The 22811-nt window shown below is 40.1% G+C and overlaps 1 protein-coding gene and 3 long non-coding RNA genes across 5 annotated transcripts in view; 3 read left to right on the forward strand and 1 right to left on the reverse strand.

Annotated features, from left to right (window-relative positions):
- Positions 1–22811, reverse strand: part of LOC138967274 (G-protein coupled receptor 157-like) — a 68021-nt gene that overhangs the window by 22616 nt on the left and 22594 nt on the right. The window lies entirely within an intron of this gene.
- On the forward strand, positions 1090–2633 carry LOC138965888 (uncharacterized). The gene is made up of 2 exons (XR_011455549.1): positions 1090–1300; positions 2235–2633. It is a non-coding gene; the product is annotated as an uncharacterized lncRNA (long non-coding RNA).
- On the forward strand, positions 3528–13247 carry LOC138967251 (uncharacterized). Its single transcript, XR_011455886.1, has 4 exons — positions 3528–3836; positions 5536–5747; positions 6594–6751; positions 13097–13247. It is a non-coding gene; the product is annotated as an uncharacterized lncRNA (long non-coding RNA).
- Positions 16299–22425, forward strand: LOC138967287 (uncharacterized). The gene is made up of 3 exons (XR_011455900.1): positions 16299–16313; positions 19064–19290; positions 20717–22425. It is a non-coding gene; the product is annotated as an uncharacterized lncRNA (long non-coding RNA).

A 22811-nucleotide genomic window follows, 5' to 3' on the forward strand; every position in this document is an offset into this window, starting at 1 on the left:
GAAGAATAAGATGAACGTAAATTTGGATCGTTTTATAAAAATTGTTTTTTTTTTACAATTTTCAGATTTTTAATGACCAAAGTCATTAACTATTTTTTAAGCCACCAAGCTGAAATGCAATACCGAAGTCCGGGCTTTGTCGAAGATTACTTGACCAAAATTTCAACCAATTTGGTTGAAAAATGAGAGCGTGACAGTGCCGCCTCAACATTCAAAAGCCGGATATGACGTCATCAAAGGCATTTATCAGAAAATTAATAAAAACGTCTGGGGATATCATACCCAGAAACTCTCATGTAAAATTACACAAAGATCGGTCCTGTGGTTTATTCTGAATCGCTCTACACACACACACAGACAGACACACATACACCACGACCCTACGTTAAAACATTTAGTCAAAACTTGACTAAATGTAAAAATGCAGTGCGTTCAATTTCATTCTGTGATTTGGACAGATTGACTAATTGTCGTAGTTTCGCTTTACCTGACTGGTTTTTGAATGTCTTATTGTGATTTGAATTTCAATTACAATTTAACAATTTTTATGAAAAAAATGATCAATTTGTTTTTAAGCTTCCGAGATTAAATGTTATTTAGTCTGGTCCAAACGAAACAGTGCGTGGCCAAAATTTCCATCAATTTCATTGAAAAATGAAGTCACCTTTGGTTTTGACAGTATTTTTTCAGATAGAATTTTACAAAGCCATGGACTGTATGGTTTAATAAGGAGCATAACAAGATAAACTTATGAATGTGCTCTTAGAGACAAAATAATAAATTGGCGGACGATATTGTAAATTCATCATTTAAACCAATCAAAACAACAATAAGAAGAATAACGAAAACAAAACTAGTACTTCAACAACACTAACAGCACAGAAACACGAAAATGGAGTATTCATATACAAAGAGAGAAAATGAGAAAGAGACTGAGAGAGAGAGAGAGAGAGAGAGAGAGAGAGAGAGAGAGAGAGAGAGAGAGAGAGAGAGAGAGAGAGAGAGAGAGAGAGAGAGAGAGAGAGAGAGAGAGTGCATCCACTACAGATCAATTCAAATTCTATCAAAAAATAGCATTAATAAGTCACCTTTGTGCGCCCTCACCTTTTTGTGAAAATGCAGATATGACGTCATCAAAAACAATATCTAAATAATGGAGAGCACCCGTCTTGGGATATTACCTGGCAGAGTGCACATGTCAGCTACTGGTGTATAATGCCTTGGCCGTGGCGTAGCAGCTTGTGTGCCCTGATGATCCAAAGAGCTATGCCGGCCGGAGCCTTCATAGTGCTTCTGGCAGGTTCTTTCTTTTTACACCCCCGGTATAGGGGTGTGTATAGGTTTCACTCGATGTGTGTGTTTGTTTGTTTGTGTTCGCATATAGATCACAAGAATGAACGGACCGATCGTCACCAAACTTGGTGAACAGGTTCTATACATTCCTGAGACGGTCCTTACAAAAGTTGGGACCAGTCAAACACACGGTTAGGGAGTTATTGCTGGATTAAGATTAAGAGTGACATATTAATGGTCAAAGGGAAATAACCTTCTCAGTTGGTGGCAGTGAGAATGGTTATTTCCCTTTGACCAACGGGGACGGGGGTGTTTTTCCTACTCGTCGGAATTTCTTGTTTTTATTTGGTGTTTAACGTCGTTTTCAACCACGAAGGTTATATCGCGACGAGGGAAAGGGGGGAGATGGGATAGGGGAAAGGGGGGAGATGGGATAGAGCCACTTGTTAAGTGTTTCTTGTTCACAAAAGCACTAATCAAAAAATTGCTCCAGGGGCTTGCAACGTAGTACAATATATGACCTTACTGGGAGAATGCAAGTTTCCAGTACAAAGGACTAAACATTTCTTACATACTGCTTGACTAAAATGTTTACAAACATTGACTATATTCTATACAAGAACCACTAAACAAGGGTAAAAGGAGAAACATAATCCGTTAGTCGCCTCTTACGACATGCGGGGTGCAGAGAAATAAGGATGTGGAAAAGAAGACTTTTGGTAAGTGAAATAAAGGTGATGGATCCAGTCAGATAGAAATAAGACAACAAGAAAAGAATTGGAAATCTGCAGGGAATAGTAGGGAGAGTTTTCTTGGAAGGAAATATAGGTGAAAGGACTGGTAAGGCAGAAATAAGACAAAAGAAGAGAAGTAAAGGGGTGGGGTAGCTCTGTGGAAACACTCCCGCCGCGTGAAGGCGACCCCATGGGAGCTTCTGGCAGGTGTAACCACGCCGGACAGGTCTGAGGTGAATGGGGCCAGACTAAGTATACACCCTGGCCCTCCAGGTTGGGGGGTTGTGCAAAGGGCTAACAACCCATCCATGGAAAAAAGTACTCGTTACAGAAACGCCAACAAGAGATAAGGCCCAGGATCGGAGTGCCTGGCGAGCTCTTGTTGGCGGCCTACGCCGGACGGGGTCAAAGGCATAAGGCCTAAAAAAAAAAAAAGGTGTGGTTACGGTAACCCGACCTACCCTATTTTTAGGGGCCGATCCTATAACTTTTTATTACATTTGTCAAAAAAAAAAAAAAAAAAAAAACCCGTGCAAAAAACGCAATGAAAGCGAAAGCGCCCGAGTCGCACACTTATTTCCCTGTCAAGTAGGTTTAATTTGTACACATTAGAAAAAAAAGTTTAAAAAAAAAAAAAAGTGATTGCCTCCCTACCTACCCTATTTTTTTTGGCTATGTTACCGTAACCACACCTTCTTTTTTTGGGCCTAAGTAAGTAAGTAAGTAAGTAAGAGTGCACATATAAATTTCATACACATATGTTCGGTAGTCTTTATGGTATTGCTCTACACTCACATGAGAACCTAATTGTACCTAATTTGCTTGCATAATTTAATGGTATGATAATATGACATATATTTTTTTGAATTCGGTGAATGATAACAATTTAGATTAAAAAAAACCAATTGAATCTCTTATTGAAATGTTTAATTTAGATTAGAATTGCAAGAATTTTAATGAACAGTTACCTACTTACTTAGGCCATTATGAACCCCCGGGGGAGCATAGGCCATCGACGACAATTCTCCATCCGACACGGTCCTGGGCTGGTTTTAATGAACAGTCTCAATCAATAATGCTTGAGCTTCCAAGCTAAAATGCAATCCCAGAGTCCGGACAAAGACTGCTTAACACACATTTCAATCAATTGATTGAAATAATTATGAGGGTGTGACAGTGTCGCCTCAACCTTTGTAAAAAACCGAATATTAGGTCGTCCAAGACATGAATGAAAGAACAGTTCCAGGGACTTAATCTCAAAGAAGCTGTATGTAAATTTCATGAGGATCTGCTAAGTAGTTTTTCAAGAATGGCTTTACACACACACACACACACACACACACACACACACACACACACACAGAGGAAATATCTTGTCGCCGAAAATTGGCCGGACCCTCTGTCCGTGTTTTCCTACGCGTCATGTGTGTGCGTGAGCGTTTTCTGGACAAAAAACTCAACACGTAGCCCATAAATATGTATATAACCAGGAATATCATTTGCCACGTTCAGTTCAACAGACGATTTCTTTTCGAAAACCAACAACTTTCAACAAAAACGGAAGAACAGAAGAAGAGGAGAAGCAAAGTCAAAAAGAAAAGAATTACGGTACTCAACCTTGTACTATCCGTTGGCGATACTAAACGATGATGATGAAAGTAAGAGCGACAACGCTGATAATGACCCTGACGATCACGATGGTGATGATGATGATGATGACGATGGAGACGAATGCGAGCGAATGGCGTGCTAATCAGCATCATCAACTACCCAAACGGTCGTACAAAATCTGCTCTGGACCCAGTAATGGTACGTAGAAAGAACGGAAGAAAGAAAGAGAATGAAAGAAAGAAAGAAAGAAAAAAAGAAAAGAAAGAATAATAGACAGATAGATAGATAGATAAATACATAGATAGATAGATAGTAAACAGATAGATAGATGGATAGATAGATAGATAGATAGAGAGATAGATAGATAAATAAATAGATAAATAGATATATATATATAGATAGAGAGAGAGAGAGAGAGAGAGAGAGAGAGAGAGAGAGAGAGAGAGAGAGAGACAGGCAGAAAAAACATAGAAAAAATGAAATAAAGAAAGACAGACTGAAAGAAAGAAAGATAGAGAGAAAGACAAAGACATAAAAAGAAAAAAAGAGAAAAAGAAAGAAACAAACAAACAAAGAAAGAACGACAGAAAAATAGAAAGTGGACGTCCATAATGTCAAGTATTGTAATCTGCATGCTATGTTAAGCTCCGGCCTTACTTGTAGGAGAACGGTATGTTATATGTCCGTCTGTCTGTTATGTCCTAATGCTGTGTGTTGTGTATAGCCTACTTGCCAAACATATCTATTATAAATGTTGATGGATGAATGATAAAAAAATATATAAATAAATAAATAAAAAGAAGAGCGTCTATCAAGCAGCATGGCTGTCTATAGGCACCAAAGAAGAGCGTCTATCAAGCAGCATGGCTGTCTAGGCACCAAAGAAGAGCGCGCTTTTTTCATTCAGCATCCATTAGAAATTGTATCAAGAAACCAAACAGTTCCTGATTATCATGGAAATCAGAGCGCGTCACTAGTTTTTAGGATTGCAAATGAAAGAAAAATGTCATGTACAAAGATGATAAGAAACACAAACTAAAAGCATTCTGTAATGTGTAAGGCTATCCATTAGTTTCACCTTCGAATCTACATTTTTGTTTGACAAAGATGAGAGTTCTCTGGTTTCAGAGTACTTGCCTTTGAAAAAAAAAATAGAAAGTAAGACAAAGAGATAGAAAGAAAGACAGACAGAAAGAAACAAAAAGTAACAACAAACGACAGTCCTTTTTAAAGACACGATTTTCTCAGATATTTGAAGGTTCTGACTTCATAGAAAAACACACGTCTGATTTCTTTGGACGACTAAATTGTTTTTTAAGATAGCTTCAAGAATTTTAAGTTAGTTTCAAATAAAACCCGGCCTTGGTCGTACAATAAAGTAAAACGTCGAGACCTCGGTGATACCTGAAACCCCTAGAACAGGTAAACGGCTAACGTTCCAAAATTCAGAATAAAAAAACCCACAGAAACGGTAGATTATTGGAAAGTTTAATTTATGACAAAACAAAACGTTGCACTGACTGCCCTTCGACCCAGTCATTCTTTTAATTGAACAGACAGACAAACACTTATGATACAGATAATGAACCTATCTCAAAATCTTACAAGAACCTGTCCGGCAAGACGTTGCTTGTTAAAATATTGAAATTCGAGAAAACAACTCGTGTTAATCTGGTATCACACAGCAAGCCATGTAGTATTCTCTCCATACATTGACAGGCTTCCATTTGAAACTTGGAGGTTGTCATCGTAGCGTTTCCTTTGTTGACATACATTTTCCCTTCTATTTAGACGGCAGGTTATCGGTGTTCATCGAGAATTAATAACATATAATCTGATCACAGAATCTGTTACATTCTAAACCCGGCGTGATTGAATTTCGATGTGCATTCCACAGTCCCTGCCCGTGTCTGTACGAACACGGGCTCTGGATTTTGGGGTGAGCTCGGTGACCATGGTACCGACTCCGTGATCACCATCTCGCTTGGCGGAAGTAAGTGCCATTCCACTTGGCAAGAACTCGACAACCCAGGGAATACTTTCACGCCAGGTGACTTTGACTGTTTCAACTTCAACACTCAGGACGTGGGCGCTGGCCCGTACAATACCGTAAGCACTTTCCTACATCCCCACAACTGCCCAAGCTTGCGAAAACGTTTTTTTCTTAAAACAAAGAAGAAGAAAAAACATAACAGAAAGCATTTGTGGAGGAAATGAAAATGGGTCCACACATAGGTATGATTGTATTGTACTTCTTGTCCACTGTATTGGGAATATTCTGAATTATTTCCGATTTGTTTCTTCTTCATCACCATCATCATCTTTTTCTTCCCGCCTCTCTCTTTCTCCATCTCTCTCTCTCTCATCTTGAACTCAGGTAAAATGAGTTCCTTCCCCTCGGGTCTCATTTATAAGCGAGAGCGTGGACCGATGATTATCAGAATGCTCTCTCTCTCTCTCTCTGCATTGTATGTTCTGAACATATTTTTGTTGTACTATTGCTACATGTTCGATTGCTACCAGCTTGTATTTATAATTACCTGCATAGTATGCATTTGATTTTATGAATAACCACATATGTATGCTCTTCATGCCTCATCTTCATCATTATCATCATCAACATCGTCATCATCATCATCATCATCTTTATTATCACGTGCTGAAGTTTTCCGACCTCTTTTTGTTGGTTAACTTTTTAACTTTTATTTTTTTAATTATATAATTGTGTGTCTATGCGTCCCAAGGACAGATTGTAAGAAAAGGCGTAGCCTTAAATCTTAATCCTTGTTAAATAAAGTTCAATTCAATTCAATTCTCTCTCTCTCTCTCTCTCTCTCTCTCTCTCTCTCTCTCTCTCTCTCTCTCTCTCTCTCTCTCTCTCTCTCTCTCTCTCTCGTCCTTTCTGTTACTTTCTTGAAAAAGAAGTCCTTCTCTCATGTGTGTTTTGCCAAACAGGTATCCAGCATCAGAATACATTCTGATATGTCTGGGGCTGGGCCGGGCTGGAAACTTGAGCACGTGACAACACAGTACAACGGATCATCAAAATGCAAATCTTTCCGCTACAGCATGTGGATCAACGACACCTATGACAAAGAACACAGACGACCAAAGTAAACTCTCTCCCACCTCCCCCCCCCCCCCTACCCTTCCTTTCAATCTATTTAAAGAGGTCGGACACCGATTGTCCAAAAATAAATAAATTTGTGTGTGATATTTTCAGAGTGTGATGAAACAAGTATGACAAAAATGTAAGAAATCAATCGGACACATTTTATGCTACAATTGTTTAAAAATGATATGTCAAGATTCTGATAAATGAGGGTTGAGTAGTTGAATGGGGTTTCTGCCCGATCAGTTACAACCACAAGACGTATTTTGGAAGTGATATTAAATCCCTGGTTTACGCGTGTTGTAATGATGTGTTTCTATTTGAATTATTGTAACGTGCCTTTCCGATATGGCTGGAAATAACGTCATTACGTCACGTTTTCTTAGGCTGAAATTAGATAAATTTCTCAATTCGCATGAAGATATTTCCTGAAGCTTCCATTGGATTTCAACCCAAAAATTACACAATGCCGAGCAGGATCCCCACAATCACAAGGAAAAACAAGAGGCGAAGCCTTCAAGGCTCACGTAAGAAATAGACAAACAGTAACACAAACTCAATCACTCCGTCACACATACACACCCACACACACAGTAAGCTTAGGTGACACTGTGCAAGAAAGAGAGACACTAGATCTAGATCTGTCTGTCTGCATGTAGCCTACTTTCAGGGACACGACTGCCAAATAGTCTCGGCCCGCTCAAAATAACAATGACCGAGACCACACACACCACGCGAGAGAGAAAGACTACAGGGAGGAATGCCGTCATGATGCATTAATTGACGTCAAACACTTTTGACCGTGACGTAATCTTATGCGAGCTTTATCCATAGTCTTGGATAACCACTCACACATAGACTCGGAAATGTTAAAGTTTCTACCACAGACATACACACGCACAAACACACACACACACGCACACACACACGCACAAACGCACAGACAGACAAAGTTACGATCGCATAGGCTACACTTCGTGAGCCAACAAGTCGCGTGAAGCGATATAAAGACATTTCGTCAAGATGAACACCACAAACCAATCATCGCCGAGACTACTTTCAGATAGTAGTATCGGCTAACCATACTGAAGATCGAGACGGGTCACGTTCGCCTCCGCGAAGCACGCGTCCGTAGTACTTACTGAACCTATTTCCTTTCATTTTAAGCATATGTTTAGAGTAAACATGACATATCCATATATTTGTGAATTCAGGAGAAGATGAGGAATACAACGCAATCAATTTGTAAGCTTCCAAGCTGAAATGCAATACCAAAGTCCGGGCTTCGTCGAAGATTACTTGACCAAAATGTCAACCAATTTAGTTGAAAAATGAGAGCGTGACAGTGCTGCCTCAACTTTCACAAAAAGCCGGATAGGATGTCACCAAAAACATTTATAAACAAGACATTCCTCCGATAGGAAAAACACCCCCGTTGGTCAAAGGGAAATAACCATTCTCACTGCACCCATTCTCACTGCCACCAACTGAGAAGGTTATTTCCCTTTGACCATGAATATGTTTCTGTATAAATCCTTGTAGAATCTTAATCCAGCAATAACTCCCTAACCGTGTGTTTGACTGGTCCCAATTTTTGTAAGGACCGTCTCAGGAATGTATAGAACCTGTTCACCAAGTTTGGTGACGATCAATCCGTTCATTCTTGAGATCTATATGCGAACACAAACACACAAACACACAAACAAACAAACAAACAAACAAACAAACAAACACATCGAGTGAAACCTATACACACCCCTATACCGGGGGTGTAACAAGTCGCGTAAGGCGAAAATACAACATTTAGTCAAGTAGCTGTCGAACTCACAGAATGAAACTGAACGCAATGCAACGCAGCAAGACCGTATACTCGTAGCATCGTCAGTCACCCGCTCACGGCAAAGACAGTGAAATGAGCGGTTTTGCTGCTAGCATTGGTCACCTCCCTTGGCCCAAGGGAGAGAAGCGTCTTACCTCCCTGGCGCGAGCGCGACAGGACACGGGTGAAAAATCTCTTCTTTGCGATGTGTAAATCGGTACTTTTCTATTTAATTTCTGCAGCTTGGGTAACTGCGCCATGTGTAAAAGATGGGTAGCATATGATTCGGACATACCTCGACACCACAAATTTAAAAAACAATAAAGACTATGCGCAGTTACCTAAGCTGCAGAATAAAATAGAAAAGTACTGATTTACACATCGCAAAGAAGCGATTGTTCACCCGTGTCCTGTCGCGCTCGCGCCAGGGGAGGTAAGCAGGGCTAGCAGCAAAAGCGCTCATTGACAAGAAGAGCGGGGTAGCAGTTGCGCTCAGAAGGATGGCACGCTTTTCTGTACCTCTGTTTGTTTTAACTTTCTGAGCGTGTTTTTAATCCAAACATATCATATCTATATGTTTTTGGAATCAGGAACCGACAAGGAATAAAATGAAAGTGTTTTTAAATTGATTTCGAAAATTTAATTTTGATCATAATTTTAATATATTTATGTTTCAGAGCTTGTTTTTAATCCAAATATAACATATTTATATGTTTTGGAATCAGCAAATGATGGAGAATAAGATGAACGTAAATTTGGATCGTTTAAGAAAAAGAAAAAAAATTACAATTTTCAGATTTTTAATGACCAAAGTCATCAATTAATTTTTAAGCCACCAAGCTGAAATGCAATACCGAAGTCCGGCCTTTGTCGAAGATTGCTTGGCCAAAATTTCAATCAATTTGATTGAAAAATGAGGGCGTGACAGTGCCGCCTCAACTTTTACAAAAAGCCGGATATGACGTCATCAAAGATATTTATCAAAAAAAGGAAAAAAACCGTTCGGGGATATCATTCCCAGGAACTCGCATGTCAAATTTCATAAAGATCGGTCCAGTAGTTTGGTCTGAATCGCTCTACACGCACACACGCACACACATACACCACGACCCTCGTTTCGATTCCCCGTCTATGTTAAACCATTTAGTCAAAATTTGACTAAATGCAAAAAGGGGATATTATACTGAGGAACTCTCATGTAAAGTTTCATGAAAATCGGCCCTGTAGTTTTCTCTGAATCGATGTACACACACACACACAGACACACACACACACACACACACACACACACACACACACACACACACACACACACCATGACCCTCATCTCTTCTTCTTCTTCTGCGTCCGTGGGCTGAAACTCCCACGTACACTCGTGTTTTTTTGCACGAGTGGAATTTTACGTGTATGACCGTTTTTTACCCCGCCATTTAGGCAGCCATACGCCGTTTTCGGAGGAAACCCTCATCTCGATCCCCCCTCAATGTTAAAACATTCAGTCAAATGTAAAAAAATGAAAACAATTAATCGTGAGATTTCTGCACCGATCTGCAAAACGTACCATTACCCCAATGTTAAAAATGGCATCAAAAGAGCTAAAATGTGATCGTACTCGGAATAATTTGCATGTTGAGTTATATTCAAGCACTGTTTTAAAGTGTTCATCATCTGCCATGTCTGAAAATAGATATAAACAAGTCGCGTAAGGCGAAAATACAACACTTAGTCAAGTAGCTGTCGAACTCACAGAATGAAACTGAACGCAATGCAGTTTGTCAGCAAGACCGTATACTCGTAGCATCGTCAGTCTACCGCTCATGGCAAAGGCAGTGAAATTAACAAGAAGAGCGGGGTAGTAGTTGCGCTGAGAAGGATAGCACGCTTTTCTGTACCTCTCTTCGTTTTAACTTTCTGAGCGTGTTTTTAATCCAAACATATCATATCTATATGTTTTTGGAATCAGGAACCGACAAGGAATAAGATGAAAGTGTTTTTAAATTGATTTCGACAATTTAATTTTAATAATAATTTTTATATTTTTAATTTTCAGAGCTTGGTTTTAATCCAAATATAACATATTTATATGTTTTTGGAATCAGCAAATGATGGAGATTAAGATGAACGTAAATATGGATCGTTTTATAAAAAAAATATTTTTTTTTACAATTTTCAGATTTTTAATGACCAAAGTCATCAATTAATTTTTAAGCCACCAAGCTGAAATACAATACCGAAGTCCGGGCTTCTTCGAAGATTACTTGACCAAAATTTCAACCAATTTGGTTGAAAAATGAGGGCGTGACAGTGCCGCCTCAACTTTCACAAAAAGCCGGATATGACGTCATCAAAGACATTTATCAAAAAAATGAAAAAATGGATTAAAAACACGCTCAGAAAGTTAAAACGAAGAGAGGTACAGAAAAGCGTGCTATCCTTCTCAGCGCAACTACTACCCCGCTCTTCTTGTCAATTTCACTGCCTTTGCCGTGAGCGGTGGACTGACGATGCTACGAGTATACGGTCTTGCTGCGTTGCATCAGTTGCGTTCAGTTTCATTCTGTGAGTTCGACAGCTACTTGACTAAATGTTGTATTTTCGCCTTACGCGACTTGTTTTCACTTTTGGCAGCGTTCCCTCTAAATTTGCCGCCTAAAACGGACTCGTTTCTGTTCACTGCCAAAGCTTTTATCACACAAAAATTGCTATATATGACAGCTAAAACCGTATTTGTTACATTTTAGCAGTGTTGACCCCGAGTTTCTACAGAGAGATGAAAAAAAATAGCAAAATCTCAAAGTATATGCGAGTCCCCTAATATGGACCACCTTCAACTAATCGAATAAAATAAAAGCTAAAGGCTTTTTTTTCATTCAAAAGCTTGCTGGAAATAACATAACTAGCCCTTGAGATTTAAACAAAATGCAACAAAAAGTCTTCTTTTCGTGGAAGTTGATAATTTCACTTATTTTCACTCTGTTTTTCATAAGCTTCTTTAGTTTTCTGGTGTGCTTCAAATAATGCTCTCATCAACCCAAAACAGATAAATCTAGAGCATATTTTAATTAGGCTGACTTGTACACCAAGTTGTATCATGTTATTTTGAAATATAGGGGGCTTTTTACAGTGATTCGTGAAGGCCGCTTCACTGGTCCATATTAGGCGCCCAGGCTCCTAATATGGACCTTTTGTGATTTTTTCTGTATTTAATTTTTGCTGAATGTCTATCAAAGCTATTTCACTCTGATTAGGCCTTACGGTTAACCTAAGAGAGAAGGACTACCAAACACAAAATGAAACTTCTTCGCAAGAAAACAAGCTAGTTATCAGCATGAAACAAAAAGTGGTCCATATTAGGAGCACTTCCCCTACGCGCGCGCACGGTTACGTCCTATAAATGCGAATGATTTTACTAGAACTTTTTTTATTTCAAACTTCCTGAAGATACGCTCATCTCTCATTTTCGACATGGCAGACTGATGATAAACATTTTAAAACAATGCTTACATATGACTCAACATGCATATTTACTAATCGGGCAGAAACCCCATCCAGCTACCCAACGGACTTTGTAAACTACCTAGGCTACTTTCGCTTTCAGCTTTGTAGCGATAACGTGCAGCACATAATTATATCATGGCCGCGATAACACGAAAGCGTAGTTATACATGATGTGCAGCCATCAACTGTACGAATTCTCATTCAAAGGGATTTAAATTTCCATAAGAAGAGAGGATTTGTTTCCCCATTTTCCTTTTATTTGGTTTTTAAAAGTGAAAGCGGTAACGCAGCGAACTGCGTGTATTCTACCGGAGCAGAGAGACTGCAGCCGCGTACACTCATTGTACACGCTACAGTTTCAAAACAGTCCAGACTATGAACTTTTACAATAGTTTCACATGTAGTTAACTCCTCAACATTATTCTTGTCTTGTCTAAATATCCGACCCTATGGCTACGCTTAAAACACGATAGCTGCGAATGTAGGCTACGTTGTTTAGTGTGTGTGTGTGTGTGTGTGTGTGTGTGTGTGCGTGCGTGCGTCTGGGTGTGTGTGTCAGTGTATGTTATGTATGTGTGTGTGTGTGTGTGTGTGTGTGTGTATGTGTGTGTGTGTGTGTGTGTGTGTGTGTGTGTTGTGTGGTGAGAGCGAATCAGTCGGACGTTTGTCAGTGCTCGACTGGCATCGCTTCACCGCTGGTTTGTCTGGCTTCCGTGCTTGACTGAATGGTTAATCACGCTTCACCGTCTGGTTTGTCTGGCTTCCGTGCTTGACTGAATGGTTAATCACGCTTCACCGTCTGGTTTGTCTGGCTTCCGTGCTTGACTGAATGGTTAATCACGCTTCACCGTCTGGTTTGTCTGGCTTCCGTGCTTGACTGAATGGTTAATCACGCTTCACCGTCTGGTTTGTCTGGCTTCCGTGCTTGACTGAATGGTTAATCACGCTTCACCGTCTGGTTTGTCTGGCTTCCGTGCTTGACTGAATGGTTAATCACGCTTCAGCGTTCTTGTTTCTTTTTATCTTCAGAACAACCTCATGTGTCTGATGATACTTGGTTTGCTGTCAACGGACGAACGTTAATCGTTCATGCTGACGAATTGATGGTCAAGCCAAGCCGGAACACTTTTGCCCCATATTGCATTGTTTCTTGTCAAAATAAATACCAATGAAACAAAGATGTTAAAGCATGTTTTCGTTATATATACGTTTTTTAGTCTGTTTTTTGTTTACTACCTATTATAAGCCCGAGTGTCTGTTTCAGTGTAAAGGCCTACTGTCTTTGTGTTTCAGTGTGTCTGCAGCCTGTCTTCATGCATCTGTCTGTCTGTCTGTCAACGTGTCTTGGTATGTGCCTGAACTTCTGTTTCAGTGTGCCTGTGTCTGCCGGCTATCTTCCTGTCTGTCTGTCTGTCTGTCTGCCTGTCAACGTATGTGCCTGTATTTATGTATATATATATATCGTAATTTGCATAACAAATTTTCTTCATTTCTGAGCTAGCTTGTTTTCAATACACAAAATATATTTTTGGATTCAGGATTTGTTTGTTTGTTTGTTTGTTTGCTTAACGCCCAGCCGACCACGAAGGGCCATATCAGGGCGGTGCTGCTTTGACATTTAACGTGCGCCACACACAAGACAGAAGTCGCAGCACAGGCTTCATGTCTCACCCAGTCACATTATTCTGACACCGGACCAACCAGTCCTAGCACTAACCCCATAATGCCAGACGCCAGGCGGAGCAGCCACTAGATTGCCAATTTTAAAGTCTTAGGTATGACCCGGCCGGGGTTCGAACCCACGACCTCCCGATCACGGGGCGGACGCCTTACCACTAGGCCAACCGTGCCGGTCTTTGGATTCAGGAGATGAAAAGGAACTCAATACAGTCCACAAAGTAATGATTAATTTTTAAAATTCTGTGTTGAAATGCAATCCCTTAGTCGAGACTTGAGTAAAATAACATTTTACTAAAATTTCGATCAGTTTGCTTAAAAATTGGATCTTTCTTTCTTTCTTTATTTGGTGTTTAACGTCGTTTTCAACCACGAAGGTTATATCGCGACGGGGGAAAGGGGGGAGATGGGATAGGGGAAAGGGGGGAGATGGGATAGAGCCACTTGTTAAGTGTTTCTTGTTCACAAAAGCACTAATCAAAAAATTGCTCCAGGGGCTTGCAACGTAGTACAATATATGACCTCACTGGGAGAATGCAAGTTTCCAGTACAAAGGACTAAACATTTCTTACATACTGCTTGACTAAAATCTTTACAAACATTGACTATATTCTATACAAGAACCACTTAACAAGGGTAAAAGGAGGAACATAATCCGTTAGTCGCCTCTTACGACATGCGGGGTGCAGAGAAATAAGGATGTGGAAAAGAAGACTTTTGGTAAGTGAAATAAAGGTGATGGATCCAGTCAGGTAGAAATAAGACAACAAGAAAAGAATTGGAAAACTGCAGGGAATAGTAGGGAGAGTTTTCTTGGAAGGAAATATAGGTGAAAGGACTGGTAAGGCAGAAATAAGACAAAAGAAGAGAAGTAAAGGGGTGGGGTAGCTTGGTAAAAACACTCCCGCCGCGTGAAGGCGACCCCATGGGAGCAAAAATTGGATTGCCACAGTGATTCCTTAACTATATATAAAACTCAGCCAGATATGCTATCATTGAGAACATTCAAACTATTTCATATACACTCTCGCCTCCTAGCTCTGCGAGCAAGTCTCACCTGTAAGAAACATGCTTGTGATAACGTATAGATGACTGTAACATTGGTGAAAGTCAGAAAAGAAAGAGGGAGAGAATTGAATTGAATTGAATTGAATTGAAATTTATTTTACGAGGGTGACAGAATAAGCAATGTATACATGCTTTTTTTCATCCGGCCCTCGCCCATTGATGGGTAACAAACAAGAAGAAATAAAAGATAAGTTTAACTATAGTACAAATGACATATTTACCACAAACAATGTTGAATACTATTCCTCTCATCTCAGCATAAATGACACATCACGTCCTCAACTACACCCATTTGTTTTAATATCACATTTGTTGCCCAATTTCCATGCACTACTCAGATTTGAAACCATTTAAGTTTCACTTCAGAAATTTTTGTTACATACTAAAATCATAGTTTCCAATCAACATAGCCTTCTAATTTACCTTCCCATGTTGTGCAACAATTTGGACACTTTCCATCCTGTAATCCTTTTTCATAATACAATTTTGCTCCTTCATTTGGGAATGAATGACTGACATGGATTTAATACCATCAATCATACTATTATTCTCCAAAACAATATCAAACGTTTTTATATATTTTTTAATTGCTCCCACACATCCTAAATAACTAAGAAAATTCGTTCTGATTTGATACTTTTCACAAAACTTGTTATAGGTATAAAAACTTCCATCGTCATTAACTAACTGACTAATGATATAAATGTTGTTATCAAACCAATTCTGAAAAAACAAGACTTTTTCCCAATCTTTATGTTATCATTAAAAAAAAGTGGTTCTGCTAATATTTCTTTGGAGAGTTCAGTGGGTCATAGAAACACGAAAATACCCAGTATACCTCCCCCGAAATCGGCGTATGCTGCCGAAATGGTAGGGTAAACACGATCATACATGTACAAATCCACTCGTGCTAAAAACATGAGTGAACGTGGGAGTCTAAGCCCATGAACGAAGAAGAAGAATAATTTCCAAAGTCGTTTAATATATACATTGTTTCCTCAAACGTCTCCACATCTCCTCTTTAAAATAATTCAGTATCGTCGACGAATTGTGACAACTTAAGTTATGTTTCACCGATAACATAACAATTCCCTTAATATATTTTTTTTCCTCAATCATAAGTGAACATACTTCGGCACACAAAATAAACAAATAAGGAGATATGGGATCGCCCTGTCAACATCCTCTTCCTACATTAAACCAGGGGCTAGGCTGACCGTTTACTAATACAGTGGACTTAATATTTAAAGGGATAGTGTCCGCCGGGAAAAGGCCTTCAGATCGCTTTCAAAGCTTCACCATAAGATTCTATGTTACAAATAATGCTACCATCCACGAGGAATAACTTTACTTTGCAAATTCAACAGTTTTGATAGCTAATTGACTGTCGCAAAAGAATCCAAGGAAAGAGCACTCTTGTAATGGTTGGGTGATTTCCCTTTGTCCAATTTGTGACAACAATCAAAATGGCGTCTCTCGGCGATTATTTTAGTCTGACAAGGTGAGTGTTACATAGTAAACGTTATCTGACAGAAAATAATGCTTTCAATGAGACAGTCAGTATCTGTTTACAAGTTGCTCTGAGCAGGACTGCAAAGCCTGAATCGATCATGCGAGTCAAATAGCTCTGGTGCACTCCGAATCATTCGCCTTGATAGAGATCATTCAGTACTGGTACTGTGGTAGTACATAGTCCGATTATCTTGGACATGTTTGTTGCCTGTTGGTGATCCTTTCAAATATATATTATGTCTCTGAAGTTGCACTTTTACTCCCTTACGTATATGTGTTCTGCGCGAAGTTAGAATCCGGTTTCATTCTAGAATGGACCGGGTCCAGGTTGGAATTCTAACCCTGCGCAAGTACAGGGGTGCCATTCTAGAATGAAACCACGTCATGTGAGGAAAGTTGACATGCGTGAAGCATCGCGAGAGTGAATAAAGGGGGCCGTAATGTTTGTAGGTAAGACAGAGTTGTCTTCCCTTGAATTATCTCCACCTGCACCTTCCCTTTGATAAAATGGGGCTGATTTGTCTACCCCTGAAAAAAATCCTTTGGCGATCTTGCGATGTCATGTCATGTCAAGAAAGTTGACACTCCTGAGTACGCAATAAACAAAGGCAGACCATAGCAAGGGGGACTACCAGGGCGGTAATGTTTGCAGGGCAGTTGTTTTTGTGATGAGAGCCGGTTGCGGCCGCTTGCAATGTCAGCGCTGTCTCCCTCTCGGAAATGTCCGGTTTTTTGACAATTGTTTTGACAGACAGACAGACAGACAGACGGTCAGACCGACTAACCGACAGACAGACCAACAGAAGGACAGAGTGAGTTATAGAGCTGTTGTCACAGGTTTAAAAAAAAGTTGACATTAACAAAAACAGAAATCAACAACAACTTTTGTCTGGTTTTATAATATTATGGGAAAACATTGAAAGCAATTCATAGTAGTAGTACTACCACAACAAATACTCTCAAAGGGGAATTCCATGCCTAAAAGTTTGACAGTTTTTATTTAATCTATCAGAATCCCTACCTTCCAAACTGTGATATGCCCACGTTTCAAACTCTTCATGTATATGAATAAGATTAAAAGTTACAAGCGAGATCGGCAAAACACTGTCAGTCCGGAAATTTCCGTTCGTAGCGATCAGTGCTGAGTGCCAGTCTCTCAAAATCGTAATCACTTTCAGAACATCACAATCCCAATTCACGATGTCTTTGAGTAAAGTGTAAAAAAACCGAAAAAAACCCAACCAAACACACAAAAAACAAAAACAAACAGAAAATCCACATTTGTGGCTTTGGCTGTGTGATAGCCTCTAACTGAAATGACTATTCCAACTTGGACCCAAATTCCAACCTTGCGCACGGCCGATTCTAGAATGGACCAGCAACAAGGGTTTCATTCTACAAGATACAAGATACAAGATACAAGATACAAGAAATTTTATTGTCCTCATCAATACAAGGAAATTTGGCATGTGTGTGGCAAGACATAATACACTGATACATAGACATTTACAAAGCAACAACTGAAGTTCAATATCAACACACCCTTACGCACACATACCCACTACTTCAGACACACAGGCTACATGTGCCCCTCGGACGTACGCAACCCACAATTCACCCAGCCATACAACTCCACATGCACTTATTCATGCAGCACTCTAGCGCCCGGCCATGCACAACTCACACACTGGAACCCTCGTACGGCTACATATGACACCCGCACAAACATTACAGCCTCAAACATCGTACTAAATCTACAACTAACAAGCATACATCCACTATCAAACACCGAATACATCATCACACATTACATCATAACATATTGCATTATAACACACGCACAAACATTACAACATCAAACATCGTACTATAATCTACAACTAACAAACAATCATACACTATCAAACACCAAATATATCATCGTACATTAAATTACATCATACCCCCCCACCCCACCATACATGCGCAATCAACACATAGTACATCATCATACATTACATTACAACATAACCCCCCCCCCCCCCATCATACAAAGTAAACAGACGTCAACATTCCACTCTTACCCCCCCCCCCCCGCCAATCACACGTCCTCTACTCTACCATCGCTCACACCTACTAAACATCACCCATAGTCCTCCAAGTCACAGTTCACAGCACTCATTGTCCTTCCGCAGTCACAGTTCACATCACCCATAGTCCTCACATCACAGTTCACATCACCCATAGTCCTCACAGTCACATTTTACAGCATGGCACCCCTGTACTTGCGCAGGGTTAGAATTCCAACCTGGACCCGGTCCATTCTAGAATGAAACCGGATTCTAAGTTCGCGCAGAACATATGCATTGTTAAAACTTCCATTCATGTCACTGATCGATCACTTGGAACAGTAAACGTGCGCTTTGCGTGCAAGACGGAGTTCGAAGCAGTATTTCACCGAACATGAGAGAGCTCTGAAAATCGTGTTTATTCTCAGAATAGTAACCCAAAAGACAAGACATGCTTATCCCACTGAACAGTGTCGAGGAAATCATTGTCTTGTGCATTTGTTATGTGTGTGTGTGTGTGTGTGTGTGTGTGTGTGTGTGTGTGTGCCTGTGTGTTTGTGTGTTCTCAGACTTGTGTATGCATGATCACTGTGTGTGTGCGTGTGCGCGTGTGTGTGTGTGCGCATGCAGGGGAGTATATATGTCAAACTCAAGTGAGCTTTTCTTGAAGTTGATGATGATTTATTTCCAGGCTATGGAAGTTTCATGTTCAAAACAACAACAGAGCTGCCCCTGCAAGAGAAAAGGTGCGAATGCAGGATAGGGAGAGGAATTAGCAGTCTCTATGTGTGGGCAGATGAAGAGGAAAGGACTGGTCTAAGTCCTCTCAAACTGAAATTGGTTTGCTGGGGAAGAAGGCTGATCCAAAAAACAACACCGCCCTCCAAGTCCAACCCTCCTCTAAACTCAATAATTCCAGTAAGTACCTTTTTATTCTGCAAGATTTGTTAGGTGGATGACTTTGTTGCAGGGTATATTAAATAATGACAAAAAGTGAGGTTTGCAGGTCTCAGTCGCAAATTATATTACTGGTGCCTATTGTTTTTTGCTATTCTAGTGAATGTGTAACATATATTTATTTCCTATTTTCAGAAGATAATGACAAATAATTAAAATTCAGCTTAGCATCCAGATTTTGTCGAGATATTTTGTGCAGTTAAATGTCACTACACACAACCTTTTAGTGTCTCATAAAGAGAAATACAAATGAACAGTCCCCACAATTGGGGTGCTGTACCATGAAACCCCTCTTTTAAAAACCTTTACAATTCAAGATCTCCCCTATTTTAAGACCTTGCGTTTCAGATGTTTAGGTCATAACCTCTGCAAATGTACCTTCATTGTAAGACTTCTTGCTTTTTAAGACCTTATTTTCTCAGATTTTGGGGGGTCGTAAAAGAGGGTTCCACTGTATTCTAAAATATGAATTCTTGTTTACTGTTTAAACTACACCCATTTGCTCTTTGTAAATGAAGGATATTTTTCAGATTGATTATTTCTGCCTCCATACTGATCTTTATAATATATGACACATTGGCGAGCAGATTCCATGATCATGCTAAAAATGTAGGAAGTCATAATTATGATGTTTAGGTTTTAGAATTGTGTATGCCTTGCAGTTCAAATTCATGTCTGCCTTCCTGTTCAATTGTTTAAAAATCAAGACAATCCCTGAGACACATTTTCCAACCACATGTCACACAGCAGTTCTGCTTGAAACATCAGAATCGAATAGTATACCAAACAGGCCTTTATGCGGTTTAGCACTTGACTACTGCTGCTTCAATACGACTTGTGGAGAAAAAAATTAGAGATACAGTGGAGCCCTTCTTTTAAGATATTACAAACTCAATTAAAGATCAAAACTTGACTAAATGTAAAAAGCAATATGTGTTAGAATGGAGGTTATAAACAGAAATCTGAGAAAGTAATGTCTTAAAAGACAAATGTTTAGAAAAAAGGCAGGGGGGGGAGGGGGGGGGAGGTTTTACTGTTCAATGCATGGGTAAACTGGGCATTCATTCCAAGTACCTAGAGATGTGTAACTGGCACTTTTGCTCATCGGTAGTACTGGAACACATTTTTACACAGTGCCACTGGTCAGTGTGTCTAAATGCCAACAATCTGGAAAGCCTATGCCTACAAGTAAATCCCCCCCCACCACCACACACACACACCTTTTACTCACACCTGCACCCCATTACATAGATGAATAGATTACAAATACTATTCTTTTACTTTTTATTTTCACACTTTTTCTTGCATTTGGTTCATGTTTATTATTTGAAGTTTGAATCTGAATCAAGCGTCTTTAGTGATGGGTGGTTTTCTGTTTATGCTCCAGGACTTCAAGGCACTGGTGCTTGATGACAGCAGGCTCCCACTGGCCCACACACAGAGAAGAGATTGGAGGTGCCCTCGCCCTGGAAGAAGAAGAGGATGGGAATATCAATAAAACAAAACGATACGCAACATTCACACAGCTTACATTGTGGACATACATGGGTGCCAGCTTATTCTTCTTGTCTCAGGCTAGGATTTGAGTTGTTCTCAGTTCAGGTTGATAGAAATGAGTCAGTCCTTGCAAACTTTGGATGTATATTGAATGTAGGTCAAATACATAGCCTAGCTGCCAGAACTGTATTTGATGTGGTACTATTGACCTAGTTTCTGTTGCAATGCTGATGCTTGTAACACAACTATGCCCCTGTGTTGTGTGTGTTGTTTATGCTTGTCCTAGTTGTGTGTTTGTCGTGTGCCTGTGTTGTATTTCTGTGTGTGTTCCCATCTCCCACCAATTGTGTGCTTTGAAGACTGATTGCCCTCATTTGTTACCTCCCTTGTTGTGGTAGGAAACTGCTGTACAGTTTGGTCAGTACATAGTGCCACTTACAGTAAAACCTGTCAAATAAGGACACCCTTGGGACCAGACAAAAGTGTCCTTATTCTGCAGGTGTCCTTATTAGACAGGTGCAAGTAAACGCGACAGTCAAGTTGAGAGAGAGAGAGAGAGTACTGCACATGTACATGTACATTTATAAGAAAAAACAGAAGCTGTTTAAATTAAATAGAGAAACATTTAATATTGACTGTTGTAAAACAAGTTTAAAAGCTTTTTATCATATCAACTGTATAAATTTAAATTGTTAAAAAGTTACTGGATTTCATTCACATTCACTTCATTCTGCACTCATCAGCTTTTGAAAGAATTTGTCCAGCGTTGTCTGATTGGCTTCCCCTGCTTGGCGAATGTAATCTTACCTGAATCAGTGGACCATTGATGGCAATGTGATTCGCACGTTTGGTTGAAAACCACTCGAACACGGCGTCATTTAGCTCTTCGTATTCGGTTGTCTTCTTCGAAACCCATTTCTGGTCAGCACGTCCGTCTCCCGATTCCCACAACTTCATTATTTTTTCCCGATCGACGCTGATTTTCGAAATCTGCGTTCTCCCACACCCAAGCTCTTGTGCAATCGTTCGGCATGATTTCCCACTTTCCAGTTGTTTGACAACATTTATCCTTTGTTCTAAAGTCAGCGCATTTCTTCCTTTTCTTGAATTTGAATTTCTTGCTGCCATCTTGTTAAACACGAATCACTCTTTCGAAGAGAAGATACATTCACTCATACACTTTCACTTCCGTTCCGCCGAACACGTTCCACGCGTTGGATTGGCTGCCTTGGAACTCTAGCAGCCAATCAAATGCGTCGACTTAAAACACTCACCAATAATATCAACTGATCGATTTATCGTCTTCTTCGTCGATCGAACTTCCCAGCTTGCTGTGGATGTCCGTATTTAGCAGGTATATGACTTATTATGGACCCAAAATACGTGTCCGCGTCCGTAATGCCGAGGTGGCCGTAACGTACAGGTGTTTTACAGTGTAAAGCAGTCCGTGCCGAGACTGACTGGATCTGGATCTGGATCTGGATGTAGTACATTGCAGTAGCCAATAATGGCTGTCGTCGCAATGGGCGAGAGAGCGCAGCGTGACGGAGTTTAAAAACTTTCTATACATGCATGCCCTTCCAGGTTGGTGGTGTCAACTGCTGGAATTTGGGCAGTGTTTAAAAGCAGGATAAAAACACCTGGCGGTGCGCCTATGGTGGTGGGGCCCTGCCAACACCTGATGTAAATGTGTTGGCAGTTGCTGAATGTACCACGGAGTCTTGTAGGCGGTTCCATTCAGTCGGCGTCCTGACAAAAAAAGAGTTTCTATACGGTTCAGATCGGCTATCCGGAATTTTGAAGGGTCTCGAGTTGTTGTAGACTCGCTTCTCAACGGGGTTTTCTGATGTGCACCCGTAAAACTTTGTTGATATAATTTTCCGCTTGGTCTTATCTGCGGGGGTGAGGAAACTTTCTGGGGGTATAGCTGGTACTTGTCCTCCCGTTATTTTATATAGCATTGTCAGGCGGAGTTGTTTGCGCCG

This window comes from Littorina saxatilis, linkage group LG5, assembly GCF_037325665.1.
Source record: "Littorina saxatilis isolate snail1 linkage group LG5, US_GU_Lsax_2.0, whole genome shotgun sequence".
Taxonomy (NCBI): Eukaryota; Metazoa; Mollusca; class Gastropoda; order Littorinimorpha; family Littorinidae; genus Littorina; species Littorina saxatilis.